General features: G+C 41.5%; 1 pseudogene; it reads right to left on the reverse strand.

Annotated features, from left to right (window-relative positions):
• The window catches only part of LOC102855115, a 109,508-nt pseudogene extending 90,926 nt beyond the window's left edge, over positions 1-18,582 (reverse strand).
• Positions 18,583-26,405: the final 7,823 nt, after the last annotated feature.

Genomic DNA, 26,405 nt, shown 5'->3' on the forward strand with positions numbered 1-26,405 from the left:
TAGCCCAGATTGTTCTTGCCATTCCTTATATTTTTAGATTTATCTTCATATTGTATTTCTGTATTTATTCTTCCCTTTTAAAGGTTATTAGAGTATGGGGGTGGGGAATTTAAACTCATTGCTCTCAAGTAGGAAATGACCCAAAGTTGGCCCTCTAATGGGTTTTCAGAGACTACAAATTGGCTCCTGTATGAAGCACTTGGATTCTGGAGGGTGAGTTGTTTTGTTTTCATTGAAAGTTGGGTGTAAACTGTATGGTCATTTTTTATGTTGTTAACAATCAAGTGTTAAGCTGATTGGTTGACTGGATTTAGTTAACAATCAGCTGTGGGCTGGAAGCCTCTTGTTTAAGTTAATCCAGCCCTGGTGGGCAGGCTTTTGTAGTTAAAAGTTGGTTGGTGTTAACTGTATTTGGGGATAACACTCTTCTAAGTGGTACTGCAATTATCTGTCAGTTTGTTGTACCAACTTAGGGTTGCTGCAATACTGAACACTGAGCCACTGGTGTGTCAAATACCACAATGGTTACCAGTGGTAGACAGAGTTTGTTAAAGCTCCCAGATTAAGACAGACTTGGAAGCAGGATTGGCATCCACTTTTTAAATAACAGGCCTTTGGATACTCTATAAACACTACAGAAACAATAATAGTTATAGAACAGGGTTCAGTCTTTTGTTCATAGGTTTGCTATAAGTCATATTCAACTCAACAACAACAACATATTGCACAGAAAGAGATTTCCTATCTTTCTGCCTCAGGGCAGCTGGAGAATTCAAACCACCAGCCTTTGTGTTGGTAATTCAACTCCTTATTTTCTAGGCCACCAATACTCCTTAAAAACTGTCAGGACCCACCCTAATTCCATATAGCCTTGTTAAATGATCAGGTCTTCAAAAAAGATCTTGAGTCCAAAAGAGGCCATTTCATGACTACAAGGATTAGGAATTCAACATATCATTAATATCATTGAACATATTCAAATCTTTGTACCACTGTTGTTGAGTGCCATAGAGTCAGAACTGACCCAGAGCTAACAATGCTCAGAGGCATTTTCAGAAGCAGTTAATCACATGCAAGGAGATTGACCAACCTTCTCCCAAGGAGCAGGAGCAGCTCATGGATTCTACTACCCTCATGCCTTGGGGACTGCAGTGCAGCTTCTTGCCACTAGGGCAACCAGACCTCCTGTTGTTGTTGTTGTTATGTGCCGTCGAGTCGCTTGCGACTCAAGTGACCCTATGTACAACAGCCCTAAACTCTGCTCTGTCCTATGCCAATCACACTGTCTCTGACACTCCCATCCCAATTATCCCAGTCACTGAATCAATCCACCTCATAGAGGGCCTTCCCCTCCTACTACCAGAAATAACGCCTTGCTGAAATTCCAGTCACAGCCCTCCTTATCCTAAAACACCCCAGCACAGACATAGACTCTTTGACCAAAGTTGTAATCAGTTCAAAACAAATTAAGTCTTTGACACAATTGGATAAAATATTTAACAAGGCCTTTAAGGAGTAAAGCACATTATATGAGACCTATTTAGTAAAGGAGAGAACTTCTGGTGCTATAGTCAGTAGGCTGTTGTGCTGCTAGCCAAAGATTTCATGTCTCTGGTGATTTGAATCCACCCGTGCCACCATGGGAGAAAGATGAGTGGTCTCCTTCCCTTGAGATGAATGACCTCAGAAACCCAATGGAGGTTCCCAAGTCAGATTTAGGGCTTTAAATTTAGGCATGAGGGTGATTATCTTCACTAACTGTCCGTTTGCCGGCCCAATTTGGCCTGTTCTTAAAGTTGGAAGGCATGAATGGTAGCTCACCATGGGTACTGCAATCTTAGTGCAATGTCTCCCCTGTGGTCAGTATCTCCAGTTTGAAGAAGATTGTGCAAATTGGATGCTCAATGAGTATTTGTTGAATCAAATAAATGGTCCCAGTTTGTGGAGCTTGAAGACTAATTGTAGCATTTTAAAAAAAAATCAATACATGGTCTAGTGACAAGAAGCTGCACTGCAATCCCAGAGGTGAGCGGTTCGAATCCACCAGATGCTGCACTGGAGAAGGAGGGGCAATCTCCTTCTGTACCAGTCAAAGCTGATTTGATGGTAAATGCAAAAAAAAAAAAAATTAATACAAATTAAAAAATTTAAAAAAAGAATGAGAAGTTTGTTCTGGATTGCTCCATTCCTGCATTTAGTAAACTTTCAAGACTAGGAAAACACTGGTTGTTTTTTTTTTAAAGTTTCAGTGGTGAGACATTCAGGAAGACATATCAATAAATAGCAAGCCTGGTCTTTTTTAAAACACTGTGTAGAAATAATTTCAGAAAGATTAAAATCATTGTAGAAACCAAGGACCTTCTTTTTTTCCTCTATCATATTGATCATTTCAAGTGGAACCGTTAGCTATCTAAGAAAAATTGTGGCTCTGAATTGCTTTTGCCTCTAACTCCGGACCTCTGTTCCTAAAGGATTGTTTCCTAAAGGAAAACATTCAACCAGAAAATTTTAGCACATCTCTCTAAAGATTAAGAAGTCTCTGGGAGGAACTGAATGTCTAAATTGAAAAGTTTTTGCTGTCACATTCAGGTACAAATGAAATAGTTCTTCACATCCCCCTCCTATCTGGCTGGAGCTGGCCTATGTCAACTCTTCAATCAAAAGTGAAATAAATTTAAAGACTCTGATGTCAGTCATGGTGGGACGTGTCCTCAAGTTTGCCTTTGCTAAAGTGTTTCCAGGGATGCTTGTTTCACACCATCTCCACTTAGGGGACCACGCATTTCAGGTGCAGAGTCTTCACTGGAGTAAACTCATTAGGGCTGGCCACCTCTCTACCTACTTGAGAAGTTTCTTATTTGAAGAATCAATCCCTCTCCACTTGTGTGGGTTGACTGTCTCTCCATCTGGAGTTGCTGGAAACAAAAAGAACTATCTTAAGTCCTTGTCACTGAAGCAAGAGTTGATGGCATTAGATTTCTCAGAAAAAGATGGCCTTACAACTTTTCCTTGTCAGCTACAGGTGAGACATTTCAGTGGCTCTTCAAGCTTCTCACTCTGCTTAACTTGCTTCACAGTGTCCCCAAGTTTCACATTTGACTACCAGATTTTTCCAGAAAAATGAGCTCAGGTTTCAAAGTTTTAATGATGAGAGAATACAGAGATCTAGGCCTCTAACGTTAGTGACTTCACAGGATCCTTTTAAACAGCCTTGCCTCTACAGAACTAAGGAAATGTCTTTCAAAATGGTGCTCAGTCTTCTCAGTTGTTAGTTGATCTGAACACGTAAAACTCCTTCTTCTCAGAATCCAAAAGCCAGTTAGCTTCTTCCTGGACCTCAGGTGCTCAGGAAAGTCCAAATGCTATCTCTGGAACCCTATTTGACGTCACATGTGGGCCTCGGAGAATAAAGAGATGCAGAAAGTAAGACCTCATAGGTTTTGTGATTGTTTTACTTTTATTATCCTTTGGAACCAGATTTCTTTTCCTGTTTGAGACTTTCAGTGAGTGAGGTGGTAACAGGCTGAGAGTACATATATTTGAAGTATTTTCAATTAATAAAATCTTCACCATTTGACTGTGTATCATTTGTTCTACAGTTTTGGGGGGGTTGTGTTTATATGTATATCTCACAAACTAAGGTATACTTAAACCAAACCACAATATTATCAATTATTTCATATGTATGTGAAAATTGGACAATGAACAAGGAAGACTAAAGAATTGGATAGAGGACTCTGATGGCCTAGTGGGTAACAAGCCGCAATGTCAACTCAAGGTATGAACCCATCAACGGCTTCAAGGGAAAAAGATGAGCTATCTCCTCCTTGTAACTGGCTTACTGCCCCTAAAAATTCCCGCGGGGAAGGCTGTCATTTATGAGTCGATTCTGACTTGACGGCACACACAGCAACAAAGAGTTGATGCCTTTAAATGAGAGTGTTGGATATAGTATTGAATTATAGAGTACAGACTCTACCAGGAGCTTCCCAAAGGAAAAACAAATCTGTCTTGGAAAAGGGTCCAGCCTGAGTGATCCTCAGAGGTAAGAATGGCAAGACTTCATCTCACGTGCTTTGGTCATAGTATCATGAAGGACCAATCCTAGGAACAGGACATCGTGCTCAGGAAAGCAGAGGATCAGTAAAGGAGAGGAGGGCCCTCAATGAGATGGAATGACTCAAGGACTACAACGGGCTTAAAGCATAGTAGAGTTTGTAGACATGGTATATAATCAAGAATGTTTTGATCCGTTGTACACAGGGTTGCTGTGAGTCAGAGTTGATGCAACAGCACTTAATAAGACATGACATCCAAGCAAAAGTTAGAAACAAATTGTAGTTGGAAAATTTGGCCTTGGAGATAGAAATTGGGCCAGGGATCACACAATAGAATTTTGTATGACCAGTAGCTTTCTCATTGCAAACACTTTAGGAAAACATAAGTGGTGATTATAAATGTGAACCTCACCAGATGGAATACACAGGAATAGAACTGACAACATCTGTGGAGAGAGAAAGTGGATAAACTCAATATTTTAAGTCAGAACAAGGCCAGTGCTCAACTCTGCAGCAAATCATCAGTTGTTTAGATTCGAGTTCAAGATGAAGCTGAGAAAAATGTTTTAAGAGTCTACAAGAGCCAAAATAAGAACCAGATCTATTATATCTACAGAAGGAATCATTGGAGAAGTTCAATATCAGCAGTGAAAACTAGGCCAGGTGCTGACTGTGGAACAGACAGTCAACTGCTTATATGCAAGTTCAAATTAAAACTAAAAAAGGTTAAATCCTATCCACAGGAATCAAAATATGACCTGAGTTTATCCCTTCTAAATTTTAAAACCAACTCAGGAATAGGTTTGAGACCTTGAACACTAATGATAATCTGTGGAAAGATTTCAATATATCAAGAATATTGTTCATGAAGAATGCAAAAAGTCATAACAAAGAAGAAAAAGAAAAAGACCAAAATGGATGTCAGAAAAGACTTTGAATATTGCACTAGAACACCAAGAAGCCAAAACAAAGGGAATAAATAAAAAAGTTAAGGAGCTGAATGGAAGATTTCAAAGGGCAGCTCAGGAAGACAAAGCAAAATATTATAATGGTATGTACAAGGATCTGGAGTTGTAAAATCAAAAGGGCCAAACTCGCTCAGCATTTCTTAAGCTGAAGGAACTAAAGAACAAATTCAAGCCATGAGTTGCAAGGCTTAAGGATGCTATTGGCAGAATATGATACGATTCAGGAAGTATTAAAAGAAGATGAAAGGAGCATACAGAGTCATTGTACCAAAAAGAATTGGCTGACACAGAAGAATTTCCAGAAACAACATATGTTCAAGAGGCAGTGGTAATGAAGGAAGAAGTTCAGGCTGCTCTGAAGGACTTGGCAAAAAATAAAGCCCCAAAACTTAATGGAATACCAACTGGCATATTTCAGCAAACAGTTGCTGTGCTGGATGTGTTCACCAAGTTGTATCAAGAAATCTGGAGGATAACTACTTGGACAACTGACTTGGAGAGATCCGTATTTATTCCCATTCCAAAAAGAGATGATCCAACAAAGTGTAGAAATTATGGAACAATATCACTAATATCATACACTAGCAAAATCCTGCTGAAGATTATCCAGAAATAACTGGAACAGTATGTTGACAGAGAACTACCAGAAATAGACATTATTGCCAATGTCTGATGAATGCTGGCAGAAAGCAGAGTACCAGAAGAATGTCTATCTGTGTTTCATTGACTGTGCAAAGGCGTTTGACTGTGTGAATCACAACAAATTGTGGCTAACATTGAGGAAAATGGGAATCCCAGAATACTTGATTGTGCTTATGCAAAACCTATACTTGGACCAAGAAGCAGTACTCAGAACAGAGCACTGTATGGTTCAAAATCAGGAAAGGAGTGTGTCTTATCTCCATACCTTTTCAATCTTTATGCAGAACAGATCATTTGGGAAGCAGGGCTTTATGTGGAGGAGTTTGGCATCAAGTTTGGAGGAAGACTCATCAACAACTTACAATATGCAGATGGCACAACTTTGCCTGCTGAAACTGAAGAGGACCTGAGACACTTGATGCACAGAGTCAAGGACTGTAGTCTTTAATATGGATTGGAGCTCAACATCAAGAACAGAAAGATTCTCAACACAGGGCCAATTGGCAGTACCATATCAGATGGAGAAGAGATTGAGATTGTTAGCAATTACAGTTTGCTCAGCTCCACAATCAACACTCTTAACACCAGCAATCAGGAAATCAAAAGACAAGTTACATTGGGAAAATCTGCTGTCATAGACTTATCCAGAATGCTGAAAAGCAACAATGTCAGTCTAGAGACTAAGGTGCACCTAATCCAGGCCATAGTCTTCTCAATTACTTGTTATGCTTCAGAAAGCTGGACAATAACTAAGGATGACAGAAGAAGAATAGATGTCTTTGAGCTGTGATGCTGAAGAAGACTCTTGAATATACATAAACTGTAAAGAAAACAAATAGGTCTGTCTTGGAGAGGGTGAAACCAGGTCTCTCCTTGGAGGCTAGGGTTTTGAAGCGCCTTCTCACGTATTTTGGGCATGTGGCAAGGAGAGACCAGTTCTTGGAGAAGGACATTATGCTTGAAAGGATGGAGGGAGAGTGCAGAAGAGGAAGACCCCTGATGAGATGGATTAATATAGTATGTGGGGCAATGGGAGTTGGTGTGTCAGAATTAGTGAGACTGGCTTAGGACAAGGAAGGGTTCAGAAGCTAGAGTTGCTATACATTGCAGGCAACACAACAGCACATAACAACGAGAATATACTATATTGGTTGTTGTTTTTTTTTTACTTAAGCTTCTTGTCTAGAGACAAGACCTTGGGGAGGGCCTTTGTATTTAAAAGTTATTATATTTAGGAGTAACATTCTTCTAAGTGGTACAGCACTCTTCTGTCAATATGCTGTACTGAGGTAACCTAGGGTTGCTGTGATGCTTAAACTTGTGTCGTTGGAGTGTCAAACGCCTTAACAGTTATCCATGGTAGACAGTGTTTTGGTGGAACTCCCAGTTTAAGACAGGTTTGGAAGCAGGAGTGGCATCCACTTCTAAACAATATGTCTCTGGAAACTCTATGAACTTTGAGAAACGACGATACATATAGAGAGGCTTCAGGCCTTGTGTTCGTAGGATCACTATGACTTGTGCTCAACTCGATGGCAATCAACAATAACATCTCAAGAATATATTTGGATCACTGGACTCTAGTAACCAAAGACCAGTTGTGAAAGGGCATCTGGGACATCATAGATGAAGAAATCAAAGGGTACTAGGGAGAATAAATGGAAGAATATAAGCCCAAAATGAATACTAGAAGACTCTGAAACTTCTAGAATATAAAGACTGTTAAAGTAAATGGAAGAAATAATGACGTAAGAGAGTTGAACAAATTTCAAAGGGTAGTGTGAGAAGACAAAGCAAAATTCACAATGAAAAGTACAACAAAACTTTGGAGTTATAAAACAAAACAGGATGAGCATTCTGTGTGTTTCTCAACCTGAAAAAATTTAAGAAAAAATTCAAGCATTGCTGAAGGATTCTATAGGCAAAATATTGAACGGTGCAAGAACACACACACACACACACACACACACACACACACACACACACACACACTCTGAGTCATTCCACCAAAGAATATTGGTTGATACTCAGCCATTTCAGGAAGGGGGTGGGGGGTGTCTCTGGTGGCCCAGTAGTAAGAAGCTTCACTGCAGTCCTAAAGGCGTGCAGTTTGAATCCACCAAAGAAAGATGAGCAGTCTCCTCTGTGTGATTAAATGCCCTCGAAAACCTGCTGAAAAGGCCAACTATAAGTCACATCCAATGACAGAACACAACCATATCAGGAAGTAGCATATGATCAAGAATCAAAGGTACTGAAGAATGAAGTCCAAGCTGCACTAAAGGTACTGGGGAAAAATAAGTCTCCAGGAATTGACAGGATTCCAATTAAAATATTTTAACAAATGGATGCGGCCCTGGATGTGCTCACTCATCTATGTCCAGAAACTTAGAAGACTGTTATCTGACCAACGAACTGGAAGAAATCCATATTTGTACTCATTTAAAAAATTATTCAACACATGAAACAATATCGTTAATATCATATGTACACAAGTAAATCTGACTGAAGATCATTGTATAATGACTGGAGCATTATTCATTTAATTTAAATCAACAAGGAACTGCTAAAAATTCAAACTCCAGTCAGAAAAAGTGTGGAATGTAGGATATCACTGCTCACATTAGACGCATCTTGGCTAAAAGCAGAGAGTACTAGAAAAAGGTTTCTCTGTGTTTTATTGCCTATGTAAAGATATTTGACTGATGAGATCAAAATAAGTTATGGATGACATTTGAAGAATAAGAATTCCAGGACCATTAATTGTGCTCTTGTGGAAACTTTACAAAAACCAAGAAATAGTTGTTCAGACAGAACAAGGGCTCACTGCATAATTTAAAATCCGGAAAGTGTATGTCAGAATTATATCCTTTCACCATATCTATTCAGCCTTTATCTTGATCAAATAATCTGAGAAGCTGGACTATATGAAGAAGAATGTGACATTAATATTGGAGAAATGCTTAGTGTTAAAAGAAAAGGCCACATAAGGATTTCCATATCCAATCTCGACTAACTCTACAAAGAAGAACTGGCCCAACATCATCATCATCATCATCATCATCATCATTGACAGCACACAACCAGTTCCTATGAAATTAGACATGGCCCCCAAAGGCATGCAGTTCGAGGCCACTCGCTACTCCATAGGAGAAGGGTGGGCAATCTTCTCCTGTGCAATTAACTGCCTCTGAAAACCTGCCAGAGGGTCAGCTATGGGTAGGTTCCAACAGTACAGTACACAACAATAACAATGAGAGAGACAGAGAGAGAGAGAAAAGAGAGAAGAGAGAGAGAGGCATCCACTTCCTAAACAACATTCCTCTGGAAACTCTATGAACTTTGAGAAATGATAGTTACAGAAAGGCTTCAGGTTTTTCATTGATCGGGTCACTATGAGTCATGCTTGACTCAATGGCAATCAACAACAACCAAAAAAAATATGTAACATTATATACAGCATATATATAACCAACATACATATACAACCTACATAAACATCATATATCTATAACATATATAAATAATCTATGTTGTTTGTTATTATGTGTCATCGAGTCGCTTGTGACTCATAGCAACCCTATGTACAGCAACCTTGAACTCTGCTCTGGCCTTTGCCAACCTTATATCTCTGACATACTTACCCTCATTACTCGAATCACTGAATCATTCCATCTCATCGAGGGGCTTCCTCTCTTGCATGCCCATCCAGCCTTCCAAGCACGATGTCCCTCTCCAAGGAGTGGTCCCTCCTTGCAACATGCCCAATGAATGGCAGATGAAGCCTCAAAATACTTGTCTCCAAGGAGCAACCTAGTTTTACCCTCTCTAGGATGAACCTGTTAATTCTCTTAGCAGTCCATGGTATATTCAATACTCTTCTCCAGGACCAGTGCTCAAAGACATTAATTATCTTTCTATCATCTCTAGTCATTGTCCAGCTTTCTGACACATAGCGAGTAATTGTGAAGACCATGGCCTGGATCAGGTACACATTAGTCTTCAGACTAATATGATTGCTCTTCAGTACTCTGGAGAGGGCTCTGACAGGAGACTTTCTCAATGCAATTCATCTTTTGATTTCCTGGCTGCTGGTACCAAGAGTGTTGCTTGTGGGGCCAAACAAACTAAAGCTGTTAACAATCTCAGTCTCCTCACCATCTATCATGATGCTGCAAATTGGCCCAATGGTGAGATTCTTTGCTTTCTTGATGTTGAGCTTCAATCCACACAGGCTGCAGTCCTTGACCTTTTGCAGCAAGTGCTTCAGGTCCTCCTCAGTTTCAACAAGCAGGATCATGTCATCTGCATAACGCAGATTGTTTATGAATCTTCCACCAATCCTGATGCCACACTCTTCCTCATAGAGCCCAGCCTCCCAGATAATCTGTTCTGCAAACAGATTTAAAAAGTATGAAGATAGAATATCCCTGGCATACACCCTTCCTGATTTCGAACCATGCAGTGTTTCCCTACTCGATTCTGATGATTGCCTCATGGTCCAAGTACAGGTTTTACATAAGCACAATCAAGTGTTCTGGGATTCCCATTCTTCTCAGAGGCAGCCACAGTTTGTTGTGATCCACATAGTCAAATGCCTTTGCATAGTCAATGAAATACAGACAGTCCTCTGGTATTCACTGCTATCAGCCAAGATTCATCTAACATTAGCTATAACATCCCTAGTACGAGCCTTTTTTTTTACTTTTTTGATTAAATTTTATTAATTTTAATGAACATTTACAGAGATTTTTGGTTTCCATTCATTCATTGTTGCACTATTTTCTCTACCCTCCCCCCCCAGTTTGTTCCTCTTTTTCCCCCCCTTGAAAGTCTGTTTTAATTGTCCCATTGCCACAGTACTTGTCAAAGCCAGTTCTGATTAATCTCCTTTGTCAGTGTGTCCTTTGCTATTCCCTATCTCTCCTCCCTGAGAGAGACTTCACCCTGATTCATAAGGAAAAGGGGATGGCGTATTCTCTTAGCTACTTCCTGCTGAAAAGCAACAATATTCCAAGTAGAGGTTCTAACAGTGGCACAAATCAAGTTACAGAGGGAAGGTAGTTCTTAAAATAAAAGGCCTATTGACTAAGACTTTGTCTATTCTAGTATAAAGGTTAGGAAACACAAGATGTAGAGGCTCAACTATGTCATTTATTGTTCTTAAATCCTGGAGCAAATTCCATCTACCACCGGGTTGTTTTACAGCTTGGAAGTCCGCATGCAAGGCAGAGGTGAAGTAAGGAACTGCTTATGAGGTTTTCCGTCAATTCTGACAACTAAGAAATAATGAAAAGAGTTGGGACCTCAGAAGGCTTTTAGGACCAAAAAGTAGCACAGCCTCTTCTAAACCCAGCCTGCACTTCTGGTAGTTCTCTGTTGATGTGCTGTTCCAGTCATTTTTGGATAATTGCCAAAAGAATCTTGCTTGCATGTTGGATTAATGATACTGTTCAATAATTTCCACACTCTGTCAGGTCATCTTTTTTTGGAAAGGAAACAAGTATAGATCTTTTCTACTCAGTTGGCCAGGAGGTTGTCCTCCAGATTTCTTAGCACAACTTGGTAAGCACATCCAGGGCAGCATCTATTTCTTGAAATATGTCAATTGATTTGCAGTCAATTCCTGGGGCCTTATTTTTGCCAATTCTTTCAGAGCAGCTTAATATAAACAACATACATAAACAATAAGAAATCGTTACATAGATGATAGATAGATAGATAGATAGATAGATAGATAGATAGATAGATAGATAGATAGATCGAACAATGATTCTCATCACTGGGCTGATTGGCAACATTATGATAGGTGGAGAAAAAAAATTGAGATTGTTAACAGCTTCAGCTTGCTTGGCTCTACAATCAACACTCTTGGTACCAGTATCCAGGAAATAAAAAGATGATTTATAATGGGAATGTCTGCTGTCAGGGAACTCTCTAAAGTACTGAAGAGTAATGATGTCAGTCTAGAGACTAAGGTGTGCCTGATACAAGCCATGGTTTTCTCAATCACTTACTATGTATCAGAGAGCTGGACAATGACTAAGGACAAGAGAAGAATCATCAGTGTCTTTGAGTTGTGGTGCTGAAGACGAGCATTGGACATACCATGGTCTGTCAAGAGAACAGATTTGTCCTAAAGAGGATGAAACCTGACTGTTCCTTGGAGTCAAGGATTTTGAAACTCTGTCTCACACACTTTGGGAAGGAGACCAGGAGAGACCAGTCCTTGGAGAGGGACATTATGCTTGGAAAGGTGGAGGGACATTACAGGAGAGGAAGACCCCAGATAAGATAAGTGAACTAACTCAGTCTCATAAAGACAAATGCTATTTAAGACCATTATTGTAGAACAAGTATGAGGATCCAAGGAAGGGAAGGACAGTGCTTAATCACAGGGTCACACAATTTGAGGGGTGAAAGGAGGGGAGAAAGGAAAGGGGAAAGATCTGGTGTGAAAAACAATGCATAAAAAATTTCTAAGTAAACAAGTATTTTAAAAAAAGATGGATTGACACAGTAACTGAGGTAATGGCAGTAGGTGTGTCAGAGACAGTGAGAATGGCTCAGGAAAGAGCAGGGTTCAGAGGTATTGTATGTAGGGTTGCTTTGAGCCGCAAGTGACACAATGGCGCATAACACCACATATCTATATAAACACACACATATTCCTCTGGCACATATATCATGGACTAGAAGAAAACTAAAAGCACCTAGAACCTATAAGCTTGGTTTAACCTCAGATTTCTGAGGAGGGGATGATTCCCTGATGGTGCTGGTCTCTCTGAAGTTCTCAATGAAGCTAGTTCTGGAAATGTAGGAGATAAAACTAGAAATGGAAAGACCTGCTTTTTTAATTAATTGCCCTTGGCCAGGATTCTCTGCTGGAAAGATACCAGAAGAGCAAGCAAGTAAGAAAGGTGCTTCCCTCCTCCTCTTGCCTCCAGGCTTCCTATTGGCGGAACCAAACAGCTAGCAGAAAGAAACACGATTCAAAGGGCCCCAGTGCAGCGTCATAAAGCAGAATCCAGAAGGGTAGCTTCGTTGTGAAACAACAGCTTAACAAGAGTGATATACAGCAAAAAATACTCCCATAAAAGGATCTCAGAAGAGAAATGCTGGTTCAGGCAAATTATGTTGTAAGGGAGTATGTGTGGTTTGGGGGGGGGGGGGGGGGTCAGGGAGAGAGAGAAGTTGAAGCAAGCTTTCTAGAGCCCCATAAGGCCCAAACAAATTATAATTTAGACAAGTCTGAGCCTCAGTTCAGCTTGTGGTGAGATTATTAGCTTTACAACTGCAAACAAGCTAAGCTGACGCCTCACTAGAGGTGCTGAAAACAGGAAGTCGCTGATTCTTGTTCCAGCGCTGCTCGGGATTGATTTGGTAGATGATCTTAATGTCCAGTCCTAGGAAAGAAGCTCCTACTCAAGATGGGTGGGGTGCTTCTTTGGGATGCTGTAACAGAAATCTACAAGTGAATCCAAGCCAGCCTTAGCTATGTTGATTCCTTCCTGGGGGCTCCTTGGTTCCTTGATGTGCAGACAACCCCCACATGGTAACTGTCTTTCTGGTTTGTACACATGTCTGTATCTAATTGACTCTTTTTCTATCTCTAAAGGACACACCCTAGTCTGATATGGTCTCATCAGCGTAAAGAAGAAACCTATTTCAAATAGGATTAAACGATCCATATGTCAGAATTCTGAAGCATGTTTTTGGGAATCCAATCCACACAGGACATAAAACAAAATCTTGAAAGTTTAGATGACAATGCAAGCCACCACGGCCATGTCTCCTATTCAAGCCACTTCCTGCTTAAAAATATCCTAGGCCTTCCAATGCGTTCCAGTTGCACTAGGGAAGTCTGCTGTCAGGAACCTCTCCAACGTACTTAAGAGCAATGATGTCAGTCTAGAGACGAAAGTGCACCTGATACATGCCATGTGCCATGGTCTTCACAATTTCTTGTTATCCATCAGAGAGTTGGACTACGGCTAAGGATGATAGAAGAAGAATTGATGCCTTTGAGCTGTGGTGCTGGAGAAGAGTATTGAACATACAGTGGACTTCCAAGAGAAAAATAATATTGGAGAGCGTGAAACGAAGTTTCTCCTTGGAGGCAAGGATTTTGAAGTTCCATCTCACATACTCTGAGCATGTGGCCAGGAAGGACTTATCCTTGGAGAAGGACATCATGCTTGGAAGGGTGGAGGAACAGCACAAGAGAGGAAGACCCAAGAGGAGATGGATTTGACACAGTAACTGGAATAAAGGGAATAAGTGTGATGAAGTCAGCGAGACTGGCTCAGGATAGGACAGGGTTCAGAACTATTGTACCCAGACAGGGTCAATGGCTCATAACAGCAACATCAAATTCCTAATTTGGTTGAAAAAAAAATACATTCATTCACTCCTTTCCGTTATGTGGCTTTGCAGCTTCTCCCACCAAGTTTTGGAGTCTAAACAATCAATTCCAGCCTCCTCTCCCTGATTGGGGGCTCAACCTAAAATGTGTTATACACTATATTTGTGAGAATATAGTGTGCATATATGTGAGAATCCCTGTGTGGTACAGATGTTTGAGCAATCCAGTATAAACCAAAAGGTGGGCAGTTTGAGCCAATCCCTGTGGAGCTTGGAAAGAAAGGCCCAGTGACATGCTTTCAAAAGTCAAAGCCTTGAGAAAAATCTATGGAGTGTAATTCTATTCTGTACCCGCAAGTCACCTCGAATCAGGCCACCAACATCTTTCTAGTTTTTGCTATATGTTAAAAAAATGTTTACTATATCGTTCCTCAGCCTTCGCATCTAGGCTAACTCTGTGAGTTGCTTCAGTTGGCAGAAAGTGGCTTACTCTCTGTCTTCTCTGCACTAGGAGCAGATTTCCTGCCACAGCCCCTCAGCCCCTGAAAACGTATACCTGCACCAGGTTTGTGTCCGCCCCTTCCCTGGTCAGGAGGCCTCTCAGCTGCTGAGCCATTCATTGTCGCTGTCCATTGTCTGCAGTGGTGCTGAAACAACCAGAGACACTGACAGATGAGAACTTCAGCTGCTTGACAGCCCCACATTTCTTGATTTCATTTATCCCTAGTCACAGCTCCCAAACAAGCACTATCTCAAGGGTATTGACACAGCAGCCAAGTTTATTGGGGCGGGGGCTGCCCCGTTGGAGCGGCCGGCTCTGGAGCTGGGATGGGGACTGTGTGGAAGCCTCATTATTGGTTATGCCAGGAATGCTTCTCTGAAGCAGCAGCTCTTCTCCTACGCCGTTCTGGGCTTTGCCCTCTCAGAGGCCATGGCGCTCTTTTGCCTGATGGTGGCCTTTCTGACCCTCTTCGCCATGTGAAGGAGCCACCTCCACCTCCCATAGTTTGTTGGTTTTCTCTCCCCAAGTCTCATCTACCCTATGTGTTCCTTTTCCTGTAACTCCCCAGGCAGCCTGGGGAAAGGGATTGGCTCAGGGTTTGACTGAGGAAAGATAAATAAATACTGTTAATAAAGAAAAAAAAGAAAGTGGCTTGCATGGTAGTGTGCCAAACTAAGTCTCGAGAGCCCTGGCACTGTTGAACGATCCTGCGTGAACTGGCCCAGCGGAGATTGTGAGACCACTTGGAAGACAGTCAAGGTGCCCTCACCAGCAGCCAACCTGCCTCCACAAGCAAAAGAACCAGCTGGCTGCCGCTGACTGCAGATGCACCAGAAAGCTCTGCCTGGAACAGGAGATTTGAGTCCAGCCTAAATTGCTGACCTGCGGAATCATGTTCACTGTCCTAAGTGATTGTCATTTTAAGCCACATCGTGGGGAAGTTTGACATGCAACCATCACCAATGCATACACTTTGTCTATGAGGCTCTATGAGAACTTACCCTGTTTATGTCTTCCACCAACGCCTCACAGTTCTCTCCTTCACTCATTCTGCTCCAACACTGGTCTCCTTTCACATTAGTTATTGTTGTTACGGTCAGGTGTCGTCAAGTCAAATATGACTCATAGCAACCCTATGAACAAAAGAGCTGAACTCAGTCCTGTCCCGCACCATCCTCACACTTCCTGACACACAAGAGCCCTTTGCAGCAGTCACCATGTCAGTCCACCTGGTTGAGGGTCTTCTTCTCCTTCGCCAACCCTCCACCCTTAGGTATAACAAGTTCACTACACAAGAGCTTTATATACTCTCATTCCTCTGTCCTCTCTCTTCGACTCCAACACATCTTTCACCTCTTTTTTGGTCTCAGCTTAAATATCACTCCTTCCAAATCTTCCTTCACTCCCTAATATAATGTTAGATTCACTTTTCACGCTCTTCACAAAACCCTCTACTTTTTTTCCTTCACAAGACTTATCATCATTTGTTGTTATTTGTCTAACTGTGGGATTCATTCTCTAACAGCTAAATCTTCCACTCTCTTGGGACTCCATGAGGATTTCTCTACACACAGCACCTAGGTAATGCCTGGCACACAGAAGTGCTTGTTTAATTTTTCCTTACCTGTTGAATGACTGAATGACTTCCAAGTTAGATATCTGGATATTGTTAATACTAGATTCTTCAAGACAAAAAAAGCGGTCTATTTGAAGGATTTAAAAAAAAAAAAGACACTACTTCCTCTTCTCCACTATTTTCTCCTTTCCCTAGTCCCAGTTCAGGGAGCCCTAATGGCATAGTCCATAGGAAGTTGTTCTATTAACTCAAAAGTATGTTTTCTAGTGGTTCAAATCCACTGAAAAGCTTTAAGAGAGAAATATAGACAATCTCCTCCCCATGATATTTATAGTCTCAGAAACCTAAGGGAGGATAAGCTGTGAGTCTACTCTGACGGGATGGCAATGAATTTGAGTTATTGTGTTGTTGAATCCCAGTTAAGGATGCTCGAAATGTACATGACTGATGACAGACGTAGAATTATTACCTCTTCCTGTATAATTTTTCTCATGGGCTCTGAACCTACGTGGTAGAGAGGACTAATTGTTCTCTGACATGTAGAGAAGATAGTGGTTCAGAGGTAAAATATCATTCTCACCTTCCACACAGGAGAACTGAGTTCAATTCCCAGTCAAAGCATTTAAAACATAGCTACCACTCATCTCTCAGTGTAGGTTTACATGTTGCTATGATGTTAAAGAGGTTCCAGGAGAGCTTCTAAACTATGAAAGAAAGACCTCACGCTCTGCTTCTAAAACCCCTACCAGTGAAAATCCTGAGTCAAAAACATGTTTGAGTGCAGTTAACAAGAAGAATTTAGCAGCGTGTGCCACCACACTACTAAAATCTCAATTCCCAGCTTCCTTTATGGATAGATGTAGTCATGTACTGAAACTCTCCTTATGATGTCAGAACCCTTGAAAAAGTAGCTTTTCTAGTCATTGCATTAGCCTCTGTTGGATTTCATGGTCTCCAGCTACCTTAATTGTGTACATATGGTCTTGCAAATCATTAACAGCTGTAGGACCAGTATAAGACAGAGCACTTTCCACACTGATAGGAGGACTGTGGAGACACTGTGAGAAACGGTGACGGAGAGAGGGTGAGGAGGATGTGGCACTGCTGTGAAGTAACTGTGGCAAGATGTAATCAGAGGAACCTTGGAGATGGAGCCACAGTTAAAGGTTTTGCTTGCTAGATGATTGAATAAAAAGCTGACTTATAACTGCTCTGCGGTTTATGTGTGCTGCTAACTAAACCCAGACTTTCACTTATTGACAGAGAAGCTGTCTCCACTAACTGAGGAATGAATTTTGCTGTTAATCTGGCTTGGGAATCTGGACTGAACCGGGACTTGCATTATTTGATATTTTTTACTTCACCCCCATCCCCCAAACTATTTCCCTAATAAATCTCACAACTGTGAGTAAAATCTGTGAGTCAATTTGCAACAAACATTGGACCCAATGTTTGGTAGAAATAAGTGCAGAAGCATGTGGGGTGTCACATCTGGCCATGTAGCTATTTTTTTATTATTATTGCCATGGGAAAGCCTGCTGTTAGGGACCTCTCCAAAGTACTGAAGAGCAATGGTGTCTCTCTGGAGACTAAGGTGCGTCTGATACAGGCTATGGTCTTCGTAATCACTTGTTATGCATCAGAGAGTTGGACAATGACTAAGGAGGATAGAAGGAGAATTGATGCCTTTGAGCTGTGGTGCTGGAGAAGAGTATTGAGAATACCATGGGCTGCTAGGAAAACAAACAGATTTGTCCTGGAAAGGGTTAAACCGCGTGGCTCCTTGGAGGCAAGGATTCTGAGGCTCCATCTAACATACTTTGGACATGTTGTGAGGAGAGACTGGTCCTTGGAGAGGGACATCATGCTTGGGAGGGTGGAGGGACGGCGCAGGAGAGGAAGGCCCTCTATGAGGTGGATTGATTCAGTGACTGGGATAATTGGGATGGGAGTGTCAGAGACAGTGCGATTGGCACAGGACAGAGCGGAGTTTAGGGCTGTTGTACATAGGGTCGCTATGAGTCGCAGGCAACTCGACGGCACATAACAAAAACAACAACAATTATTCATTTCAATGGACATTTACAGAGATTGTGGATTTCCATTCAGTCATTGTTGCACTTTTCTCCCCGCCCTATGTAGCTATTTTCATGACATTATGGATATTATTGATGGGTAGAAATCAGACTCAGCCATCCTCACATTCCTTTTACATTGTCCAACTGAAGTATGGGTTGAAATTATGCGCTGGCCTCTTTAATATTTTTTTAAAACAAAATTGTTGGCTCTCAATTCATTAATTCCCTATATCCTCCCAGAGACCAGAAAAGTGACTAGCAAGCACCCCCCACCCACCTGGTTGGTGAACAGTGACTCTCATCCCTATGCTGTCCCTGACTGGCCAAGTCTAGATGCATACCTTTGTGGATCTGACACCAGGTACACACCATGCTCACGTTTGTAGGCGTGCATGCTCTACATTTCTTAGGACCAGTGGAGTGTGTCATCTCTAGCCACATGCCCTGCCTGCAGCCGACTCTCAGATGTGCAGAGACACTGTCTTGGGCCAAAAAAGCTTACCCCCAGGCATTTCCTGAACCAGCCTAAATTTCATCCCGCAATGAGAGCTCTGCCTGGACACTTTTGATTCTGCAGAAAGTGTTCCTGATACAATGTCCTAGGGGATCTGGAACTGGATGCACACATTTCCTCTTGTATTTAGAGGTGCACATGCTCTCTACCTCCTTCTTGTTGTTTTTAGGTGCAATCAAGTTGAGTACGACTCAGTGACCCTATGAACAAAAGATCTGAACCCTATTCAATTCTGAACCATCCTCACACTTGCTGACACACAAGAGCCCATTGCAACAGTCACCATGTCCATCCACCTGGTTGAGGGTCTTCTTCTTCTTCATCAGCCCTCCATTCTCCTCAGCATCATGTTCTTCTTCAAGAAGCCCCTCCTAGCAACATGCCCAGAATATGTCAGGCAAAGCCTCATCATTTTTGCCTCCAAAGAGCATTCCTGCTGCACCTTGTCCAAGACATATCTGTTTGTTCTCCTGGCCATCCATGGGAAGTTCAGTGCTCTTCTCCAACAGTTCAAAGACAGCGATTCTTTTTCTGTCATCCTTTATTCATTGTCCGGCTCTCAGATGCATAGCAAGCCATTGGAAATACTATGGCCTGAATCAGAAAATGATAACTTCACCTCCTAGGGTCAGCAAAATATGCCATCCCTTAAGCAAACTGAAATATTTCCTCATAGCTGACCCTCAGGTGAGTTTTTGGAGACACAGGAAGCTATGGCACATCTTTCTCCCATGGAGATGGCAGATTTGAACCATGTGCTTTGGGGTTGGCAGTGCAACTCCTTACTACTAGACCAGCAAAGCTCTCGAGAGACTCTTCCAAAACTAGTTACCTTCCCATCAGCCTTCCTCTGGTCCAGTAGAAACACTCCTCAGACTGGGAACCTTGGCTACACCCTCCTCAGCAGTAGTGGAAGCACCAATTGGATGCCATGCTTCCCTGCCCAACTCCTGACCAGTTTTCTCCTTTCTCTTTTTTTTTTCCCCCTTTTATCATCTCTTAATTTTTTTTCTCTTCCTCTTTCTTTTTCTCTTTTGGATTTTACCTTCCCACTATTGTCCCTTTTTTTTTCTATGGTTGTTTCTTTTTTCTTTGATTTGTTGTTGTTGTTGTTGGTAGGTGCCATTGAGCCACATATGATTCATAACGAGCCTCTGAACAACAGATCTGAACCCTTTCCCAGCCTGTGATAACCCTTTCCTCACCATCTGTGATACACTTGAGCCCATTACTGCAGCCCTGGCATCAATCCATCTCATCAAGGGTATTCCTCTCTTTTGCTGACCCTTCACCTTTCCAAGTGTGATGTCATTCTCCAAGAAATAGTCTTTCCTAGTAACATGTTCAAAGTATGTGAACAAAGTTTCTCAGTCCTTGCCTCCAAGGAGCACTCTGGCTGCACTGTTGCCAAAACATGCCTCTTTGTTCTCCATGGGAGATTCAGTACCCTTGTTCAACACCACAACTCAAAGGCATGGTCTCTCCCTGATGTTTTTTCTCTGTTTGTTTGGTGTTTTTTCCTCTCCATTTTCTTTTTTTGGTCCCAGCCAACAACAAACAGAAAACAGCACTCACAATTCCCAGCCAAACATGTGCACACCTCCTTCAGCCCTCCCTGCCCTTGTCTGCTTTACACAATGAAAAGAGGACTTTGTACACACTCTCATCCTCTTCCATGCTCACCAGTGGAAAGGAGGTAAGAATCTAAGTTTTGCCAAATTAATAAGCTGAGTAGCATACCGTTTCAGTCTATGAGATATATAAAAATAAAATAGAATACTGTTGTAGAATGAGAGTGACATAAGAGTTGGGGTAAGACTGAGAAAAACTGGATAAATTATGTATACTGCATTGAAGCAGATGAGGGAGAAAACAGTTTAAAAGTGATATATTTTAGGGCATTATGATTATCATAAGAGTTCGGAATGAGGGTTGCAGAGTGGAGTATACTCGGGGTGGGGGTGGGCTAGTGTGGGGGAGAGTGTACAACAATGAAGGAGTTTTTCTTTTGCTTTTCAAGAAGAGCAAACTGGAGGTGGGGGTGGGGTGGGTGAGGAGAAAAGTGCAACAGTGAATGAATGGAAATCCAAAATCTCTGTAGATGTTCATTGAAATTAAGTAAAAAAACAAGAAAAAAATAAAATCGAATACAACACCACCCCAGTGTCTCAGAGATGACAGATAACTTTAAATCATATAATAAAACAAGACAGAGGGTTCAAACAAGTGACCAATATCCAGAAGCAAGAAACATCTTCCAGGAAAAGAAATGCAAACTGTACCAAAATGAATTGGTGGACACGTAGCCACTTCATAAGGCAGCATATGATCAAGAACCAATGATACTAAAAGACGAAGTCCCTCTAAGCTGTACTAAAAGCCTTGGTGGAAAAAACAAGGCTCTAGGAATTTATGGGGAACATCAATCTAAATGTATCAACAAATGGATGCAGAACGGAAGGCGCTCACTCTGTGCCAAGAGATTTGGAAGACAGTCACCCAGTCAAACAACTGGAAGACATCTATTTTTATGCCTATGCATGGGAAAGAAAAAAATGGGGACTACAAAAGAGTGCAGAAGTCATTGAGCAGTATCATATGCTAGTACCATCTTACTGGGCACAATTTAAATATCGTTGGAACAGTGCATCGATGGTGAATTGTAGTTACTATCAGAAATTCAAGCTATATTCCAAAGAGGCTGTGGCACAAGGCATGTCATTGCTGACACAGTTTGGATCAACAAATCATGCTTGGAAAGGTAGGTCAGGAGGGAGACACCTAACATACGGTTTGACATATTGACTACAACAGTGGACTCAGTAACTAGCAGTGAAGTCAGCACAGGACTAGATCATGTTTCTTTCTGTTGTGCGTAGGGTCTGTAAAAGTCAGAACAAACTCAATGACACCTAACAACAATGGTCAACTGGGGTCTCTGAGGTGCAAGCAGTCCACCTACTTAGCTGACAACTGGAAGGTTGGAGATTAATTAAAGTCCATCCATAGGGAAAATCTGCTGTCAGAGACCTCTCCAGAGTATTGAGAAGCAACGATGTCAGTCTAGAGCCTAAGGTGTGTCTGATCCAACACATGGTCTTCACAATTACTTGCTATGCATCAGAGAGCTGAACAATGACTAAGGATGATAGAAGAATTGATGCCTTTGAGTTGTCATGCTGGAGAAGAGTCTTAAATATACCATGGATCGCCAAGAAAACAAATAGGTCTGCCTTAGAGTGAAATCAAATTTCTCCTTGGAGGCCAGGATTTTGAAGCTCTGTCTCACATACTTTGAGCACATGGCCAGGAGGAACCAGTCTTGGAGAAGGACAGCATGCTTGGAAGGGTGGAGGGACAGCACAGGAGAGGAAGACCCCGGATGAGATGGATTGATACAGTAACTGGGGCAATGGGGATAGGTGTGTCAGAATCAGTGAGACTGACTCAGGACAGGGCAGGCTTCAGAGCTGCTGTGCACAGGGTCGCTATGAGTCGCAGGCCACTCAGCGACACATAACAACAACAAACAGCAACAGGGACCTTGGAGGAAAGACCTGGTGACATACTCTCAACAAATTGGTTCTTTAAAAAAAAATCCTATCTTAACACACGTTAGTGTTCTGTGTGTCAGAATGCACTTGATGGAAACTGAGGCTTTTCCACGTGTGATTTGGGTCCTCTAAGAAGCAGAGAGAGCAAATACAAAAGGCTTGTTAAAAAGTTAAGGCCTTATAAGGAAAGAGAAGGGAGGGAGACTGACAAAGGGACTGGGCAGCACTAACCTGACAGCATTTCATCCCATTTTGCGTGGGGTGGTCACGAATTGGGGGCTGACTTCATAGCAGCTAACAACAGATCATGTTCAGAGAGCTAAAGTAACTTGCCAGACATAACAAAATGGGCCAACAGAGAATTGGGAGTCTCATCAAAATATAAATCTTTCCAAAGTCCAGTCTTGCTTATGCTGGTGCCTCAGCAAAACCAAAAGGAGTAATTCTTCCCTCAACAGGAACGGTGCACAGGGAGCTAAAACTTGGCGGGCTTCTGCTAGTTAGTGTCCTAAGGCATACTCAAAGGCAGCTAACAATAATAATATACAATTGTGGTAATTAAAAAAAGAGAGGGAAAGAAGAGGAAATACACATATTTCCTTACGTACATACATGTTGTTGCCGTGTACCTTCCAGACGAAACTGACCCCTATCTGACCCTCCTCCGGGTTTTCAGAAGCAGTTAATCACACGGGAGGAGAATGCCCATCCTTCACCACAGAACAGTTGGTGGATTCGAACCACATGCTTTCAGGGTTTGCAGCACAGTTTCTTACCACTAGGCCACCAGAGCTCCCTATGGTCATTAATAAGCAAGACAAAACTTCAAAAAGAAGCCAAAACAAGCGCGGTTTGGTGGCCTCTAGGCAGGAGAGTAAAGACTGAGCATCTCAACGAAAGAGAGATTTCCTTTCCATTGACTATACTTTGTGGCTGTTTACATTTTCACTATGAGCATGTAATTATTATTGGCTGTTTAAGTCCAGTCTCAACTTATGCAGATTCTGTAACAGTTGGTAGAAAAGATTCTGCCACTGAACCTCCAATGCTCTGTGTATGCAATTATATCCCCTTGAAAAAGGAAACATAGAATATGTTGTTTCATTATCCTGATCCACAAATAAATTGCTTGCAATCAAGGAAAATAAATGGGAAAATTCCCTGAGAGATCATTAGTAAAACACTATGGCATCTATCTTCCAGTTCCTAGTATTTTGTCCTCTCTTAATGGTCACAGAACCACATGTCAGTTCAGTTCTCTCTCTCAGGGTCAGAATACTTCAGGAAGTCAGACACTCTGAATTTCTGGAGCCATTTGGTGAATATCAATACTTGCTAGAAAAGGGTAGGGAAGGAATATAAATTATTAAAAAACTCCTTCACCGGCCGTTATGCCATTAAGTACTTTCAACATTAGCATGTCTTCACAGACTGCATTATTTGAAAGAGAGCAATGTGACCAATCACTGACATTTCTCCTTCTCATCCAAACCTCCAGGACTAGCTGACCCCAGGCCTCTCCATCAATGGTTCAAGTGCATCTTTTGAACCCATTTGACGGTGTCCCTCAATAAGGGCACCTTTTTCAACTAGGATGCCTCTTTTTGACCTGCAATCATTTCAACCATTTCTACGACTCCAGGCTCCACCAGGATTTCTATTATTGCATGTACCTTTCACCGTGATTCTAAAACTGACCTTGAATGAAGAGACAAACAATTTTTCATCTGTTTGCTCAATTGTATTTCGCATTGTACTGCTCCAAGCCAAGACTTTTCTTTTGAGTTGAAAAGAAAAGGGGAGGGGGGAGGGGACCCACTAATGCTTTTACCTTCCAAAGTCACACAAGTGCTTTTTCAATGTCTCTGCATTTTGTTTCGTGCACTCAATGCTCAGACTTCTCGATCGAGAGACATATGGTTTAGGCCCATTTTAGCAACTCCATAATAAAACCGATTATAAAAATAAGCATCTAAGAATATCCTTTGCTTTTTAGATTGACACTGCCGCTTACCACTCAAGACGGGCTCATGAGATGCTCAGACAACTCTGTGGTCAAATTTTCTGTGGCTTATCTCGAATGCCACCTCCCCACTCAGGGACTTTGGGCTGTGTGAGTAGTCATTCACGTTACGGCAACTGTCGCCTGCCTTTGTTTCAAACAATTCTGGCTCGTAGGTGAAATTATCATTCTCAAATGGCTTCCCTTTAAGGAAGTAAGTGATAATCTATGAGTCTTAAACCAAAAATATCCCTGGAAGTCTTTTTTAAAACGGGAACAGAATTCAGCCAAACTAACGAAAACTGTTGTCTGTGTTGAGCATTATGTTCTTGTAAGAGCTATCTCTATGGGATCTAATTGACAACAGTGACTTGAAAGATTAGGTTGGAAATTTAGAGGGCAGTGAGTTTATGTTAATGGAGGAGGAACAACTCTGAAAAGGAGAGGAAGAATGATTGCACAACGTGAAGAATGTAATCGATATCACTGATTTGTACATGTACAAACAGCTCAATTTGTTTATGTCTTGCTGTGTATATTCTCAACAACAACAAAATAAATATTTTTTTAAAAAAAGTAATATCACCCACATTCTCAACTTATTACCTAGAAAACTAGGATCAATGATTCAGTGTATTTCCCTCAAAATGTTTACCTACCTATACTTATGTTTTTAAAAAATATACTATGAATTAAAAAACCAAAAAAGCAAATTAAAATCAGCACTGCCTTTCCCTAAAATCAGAATTTTCAACAATCCTATGAATAAGTTTTTATTTAGTCATTCATTCATTCATTCAACAGATGGGAACTCCAGTGGCTTAGTGGTTAAGGAGTCGCATTGCAAACCCAAAGGCAGGCAGGTCGAATCCACCAGCTGCTCCAGAGGAGATAGATGGACAATTTCCTCTTGTGTGATTTACCGGCTCTGAGAGCCACTGGAGGATCAGTCATGGGTCAGTTCTGACTTGATAGCAGTGACAAGAGTTTATGTACGTGTCAATTACTTCCAGGGGTCTTGGAAATAGAATTTTAAAAAACAAAAAGCTGTTGGTGTCTGATCAATTCTGATTCATGGTGACCCATTGTGCGATAGAGCAGAACTGTACTCTATAGGGGTTTTAAGGCTGTGGCCTTTTGGAAGTAATTAAATGTTTTCCTTTTAAGATGTACATAAAAATAGTGTAGACAGCGTGAGGACTGACAACTCTGAGTTCTACTAAATCCACAAAGGATAATTGTCCTCATCTACAATATGCACAGAACAAAACTATTTCCTACAAAGTCAGGCTTGGTCTCCCACATACCTCACCTACTCCTATTAATTCCAATAGCAATCCTACTGCACTACTGGGTCTGAAATCCGTTGCCATAATTACACAGATTTCATGGAAACATACCTCATAGATTATGGGGTTTCTGAGCAAAGTAAAGAGGTTACAGTGTAGGTTGGCAAAAGGATACAATTTCTCAATCAGGACAGCTTTTAAAGTGTGCTTGCAGGTCCTTCAGCCTTTCAGCTTTAGGTCAGTGTTACAAAGCTATCTTAGTCTTACCAACTATGGTATCTTTCCCACTCCTCTAACAAGCTCGGGCAAAGGCTTCTAGCTCTGGTTCCATGGGGAGGGGTAGCAGTCCCAAGGGCCATTCTGTCTCAATTTTCTGTCTGATTCTCTGTTGCTTCACCAGCAGCTGCTGCTTCTACTCCTGTAGGCCTTGATCTGAGTGGTGCAGGAATCTTTGGCCCAGAAAGACATGCATTGTGTTCTGAGCTTCTTCTTCATCCGTGGTGAGATTCCCCAGTTTCTACCACTGCACCCGCTCAGTTTAAACCTGGTGGAATGGGAAAACTAGCCAATCCTTTGTTGGACACACTAGCACATCTCTTTGCATATCCTCCCTTAGCCATGTGACAAAGTCAAGGGGGGTGGCCTAAGAAGGCCATTTTGAACAATAGACACAGAGTACCTTGGTGTATCTGGGTGGATTCAAACCATGAACCTTGTAGTGCCCCCCCAGGGACTCCTGAAAACATAATAATAGTGAGCCATGAAAAGAGAGCACTGGCCACCTGGAACTTATGTATGGCTTGGTTTGGAGATGCAGATATTAAAGAAATATTAAATAAATAATAAATAACTATTTTA

This window comes from Elephantulus edwardii, unplaced genomic scaffold (genome assembly GCF_000299155.1).
Source record: "Elephantulus edwardii isolate Elephantulus edwardi_28Jun2011 unplaced genomic scaffold, EleEdw1.0 scaffold00117, whole genome shotgun sequence".
Lineage (NCBI taxonomy): Eukaryota > Metazoa > Chordata > Mammalia > Macroscelidea > Macroscelididae > Elephantulus > Elephantulus edwardii.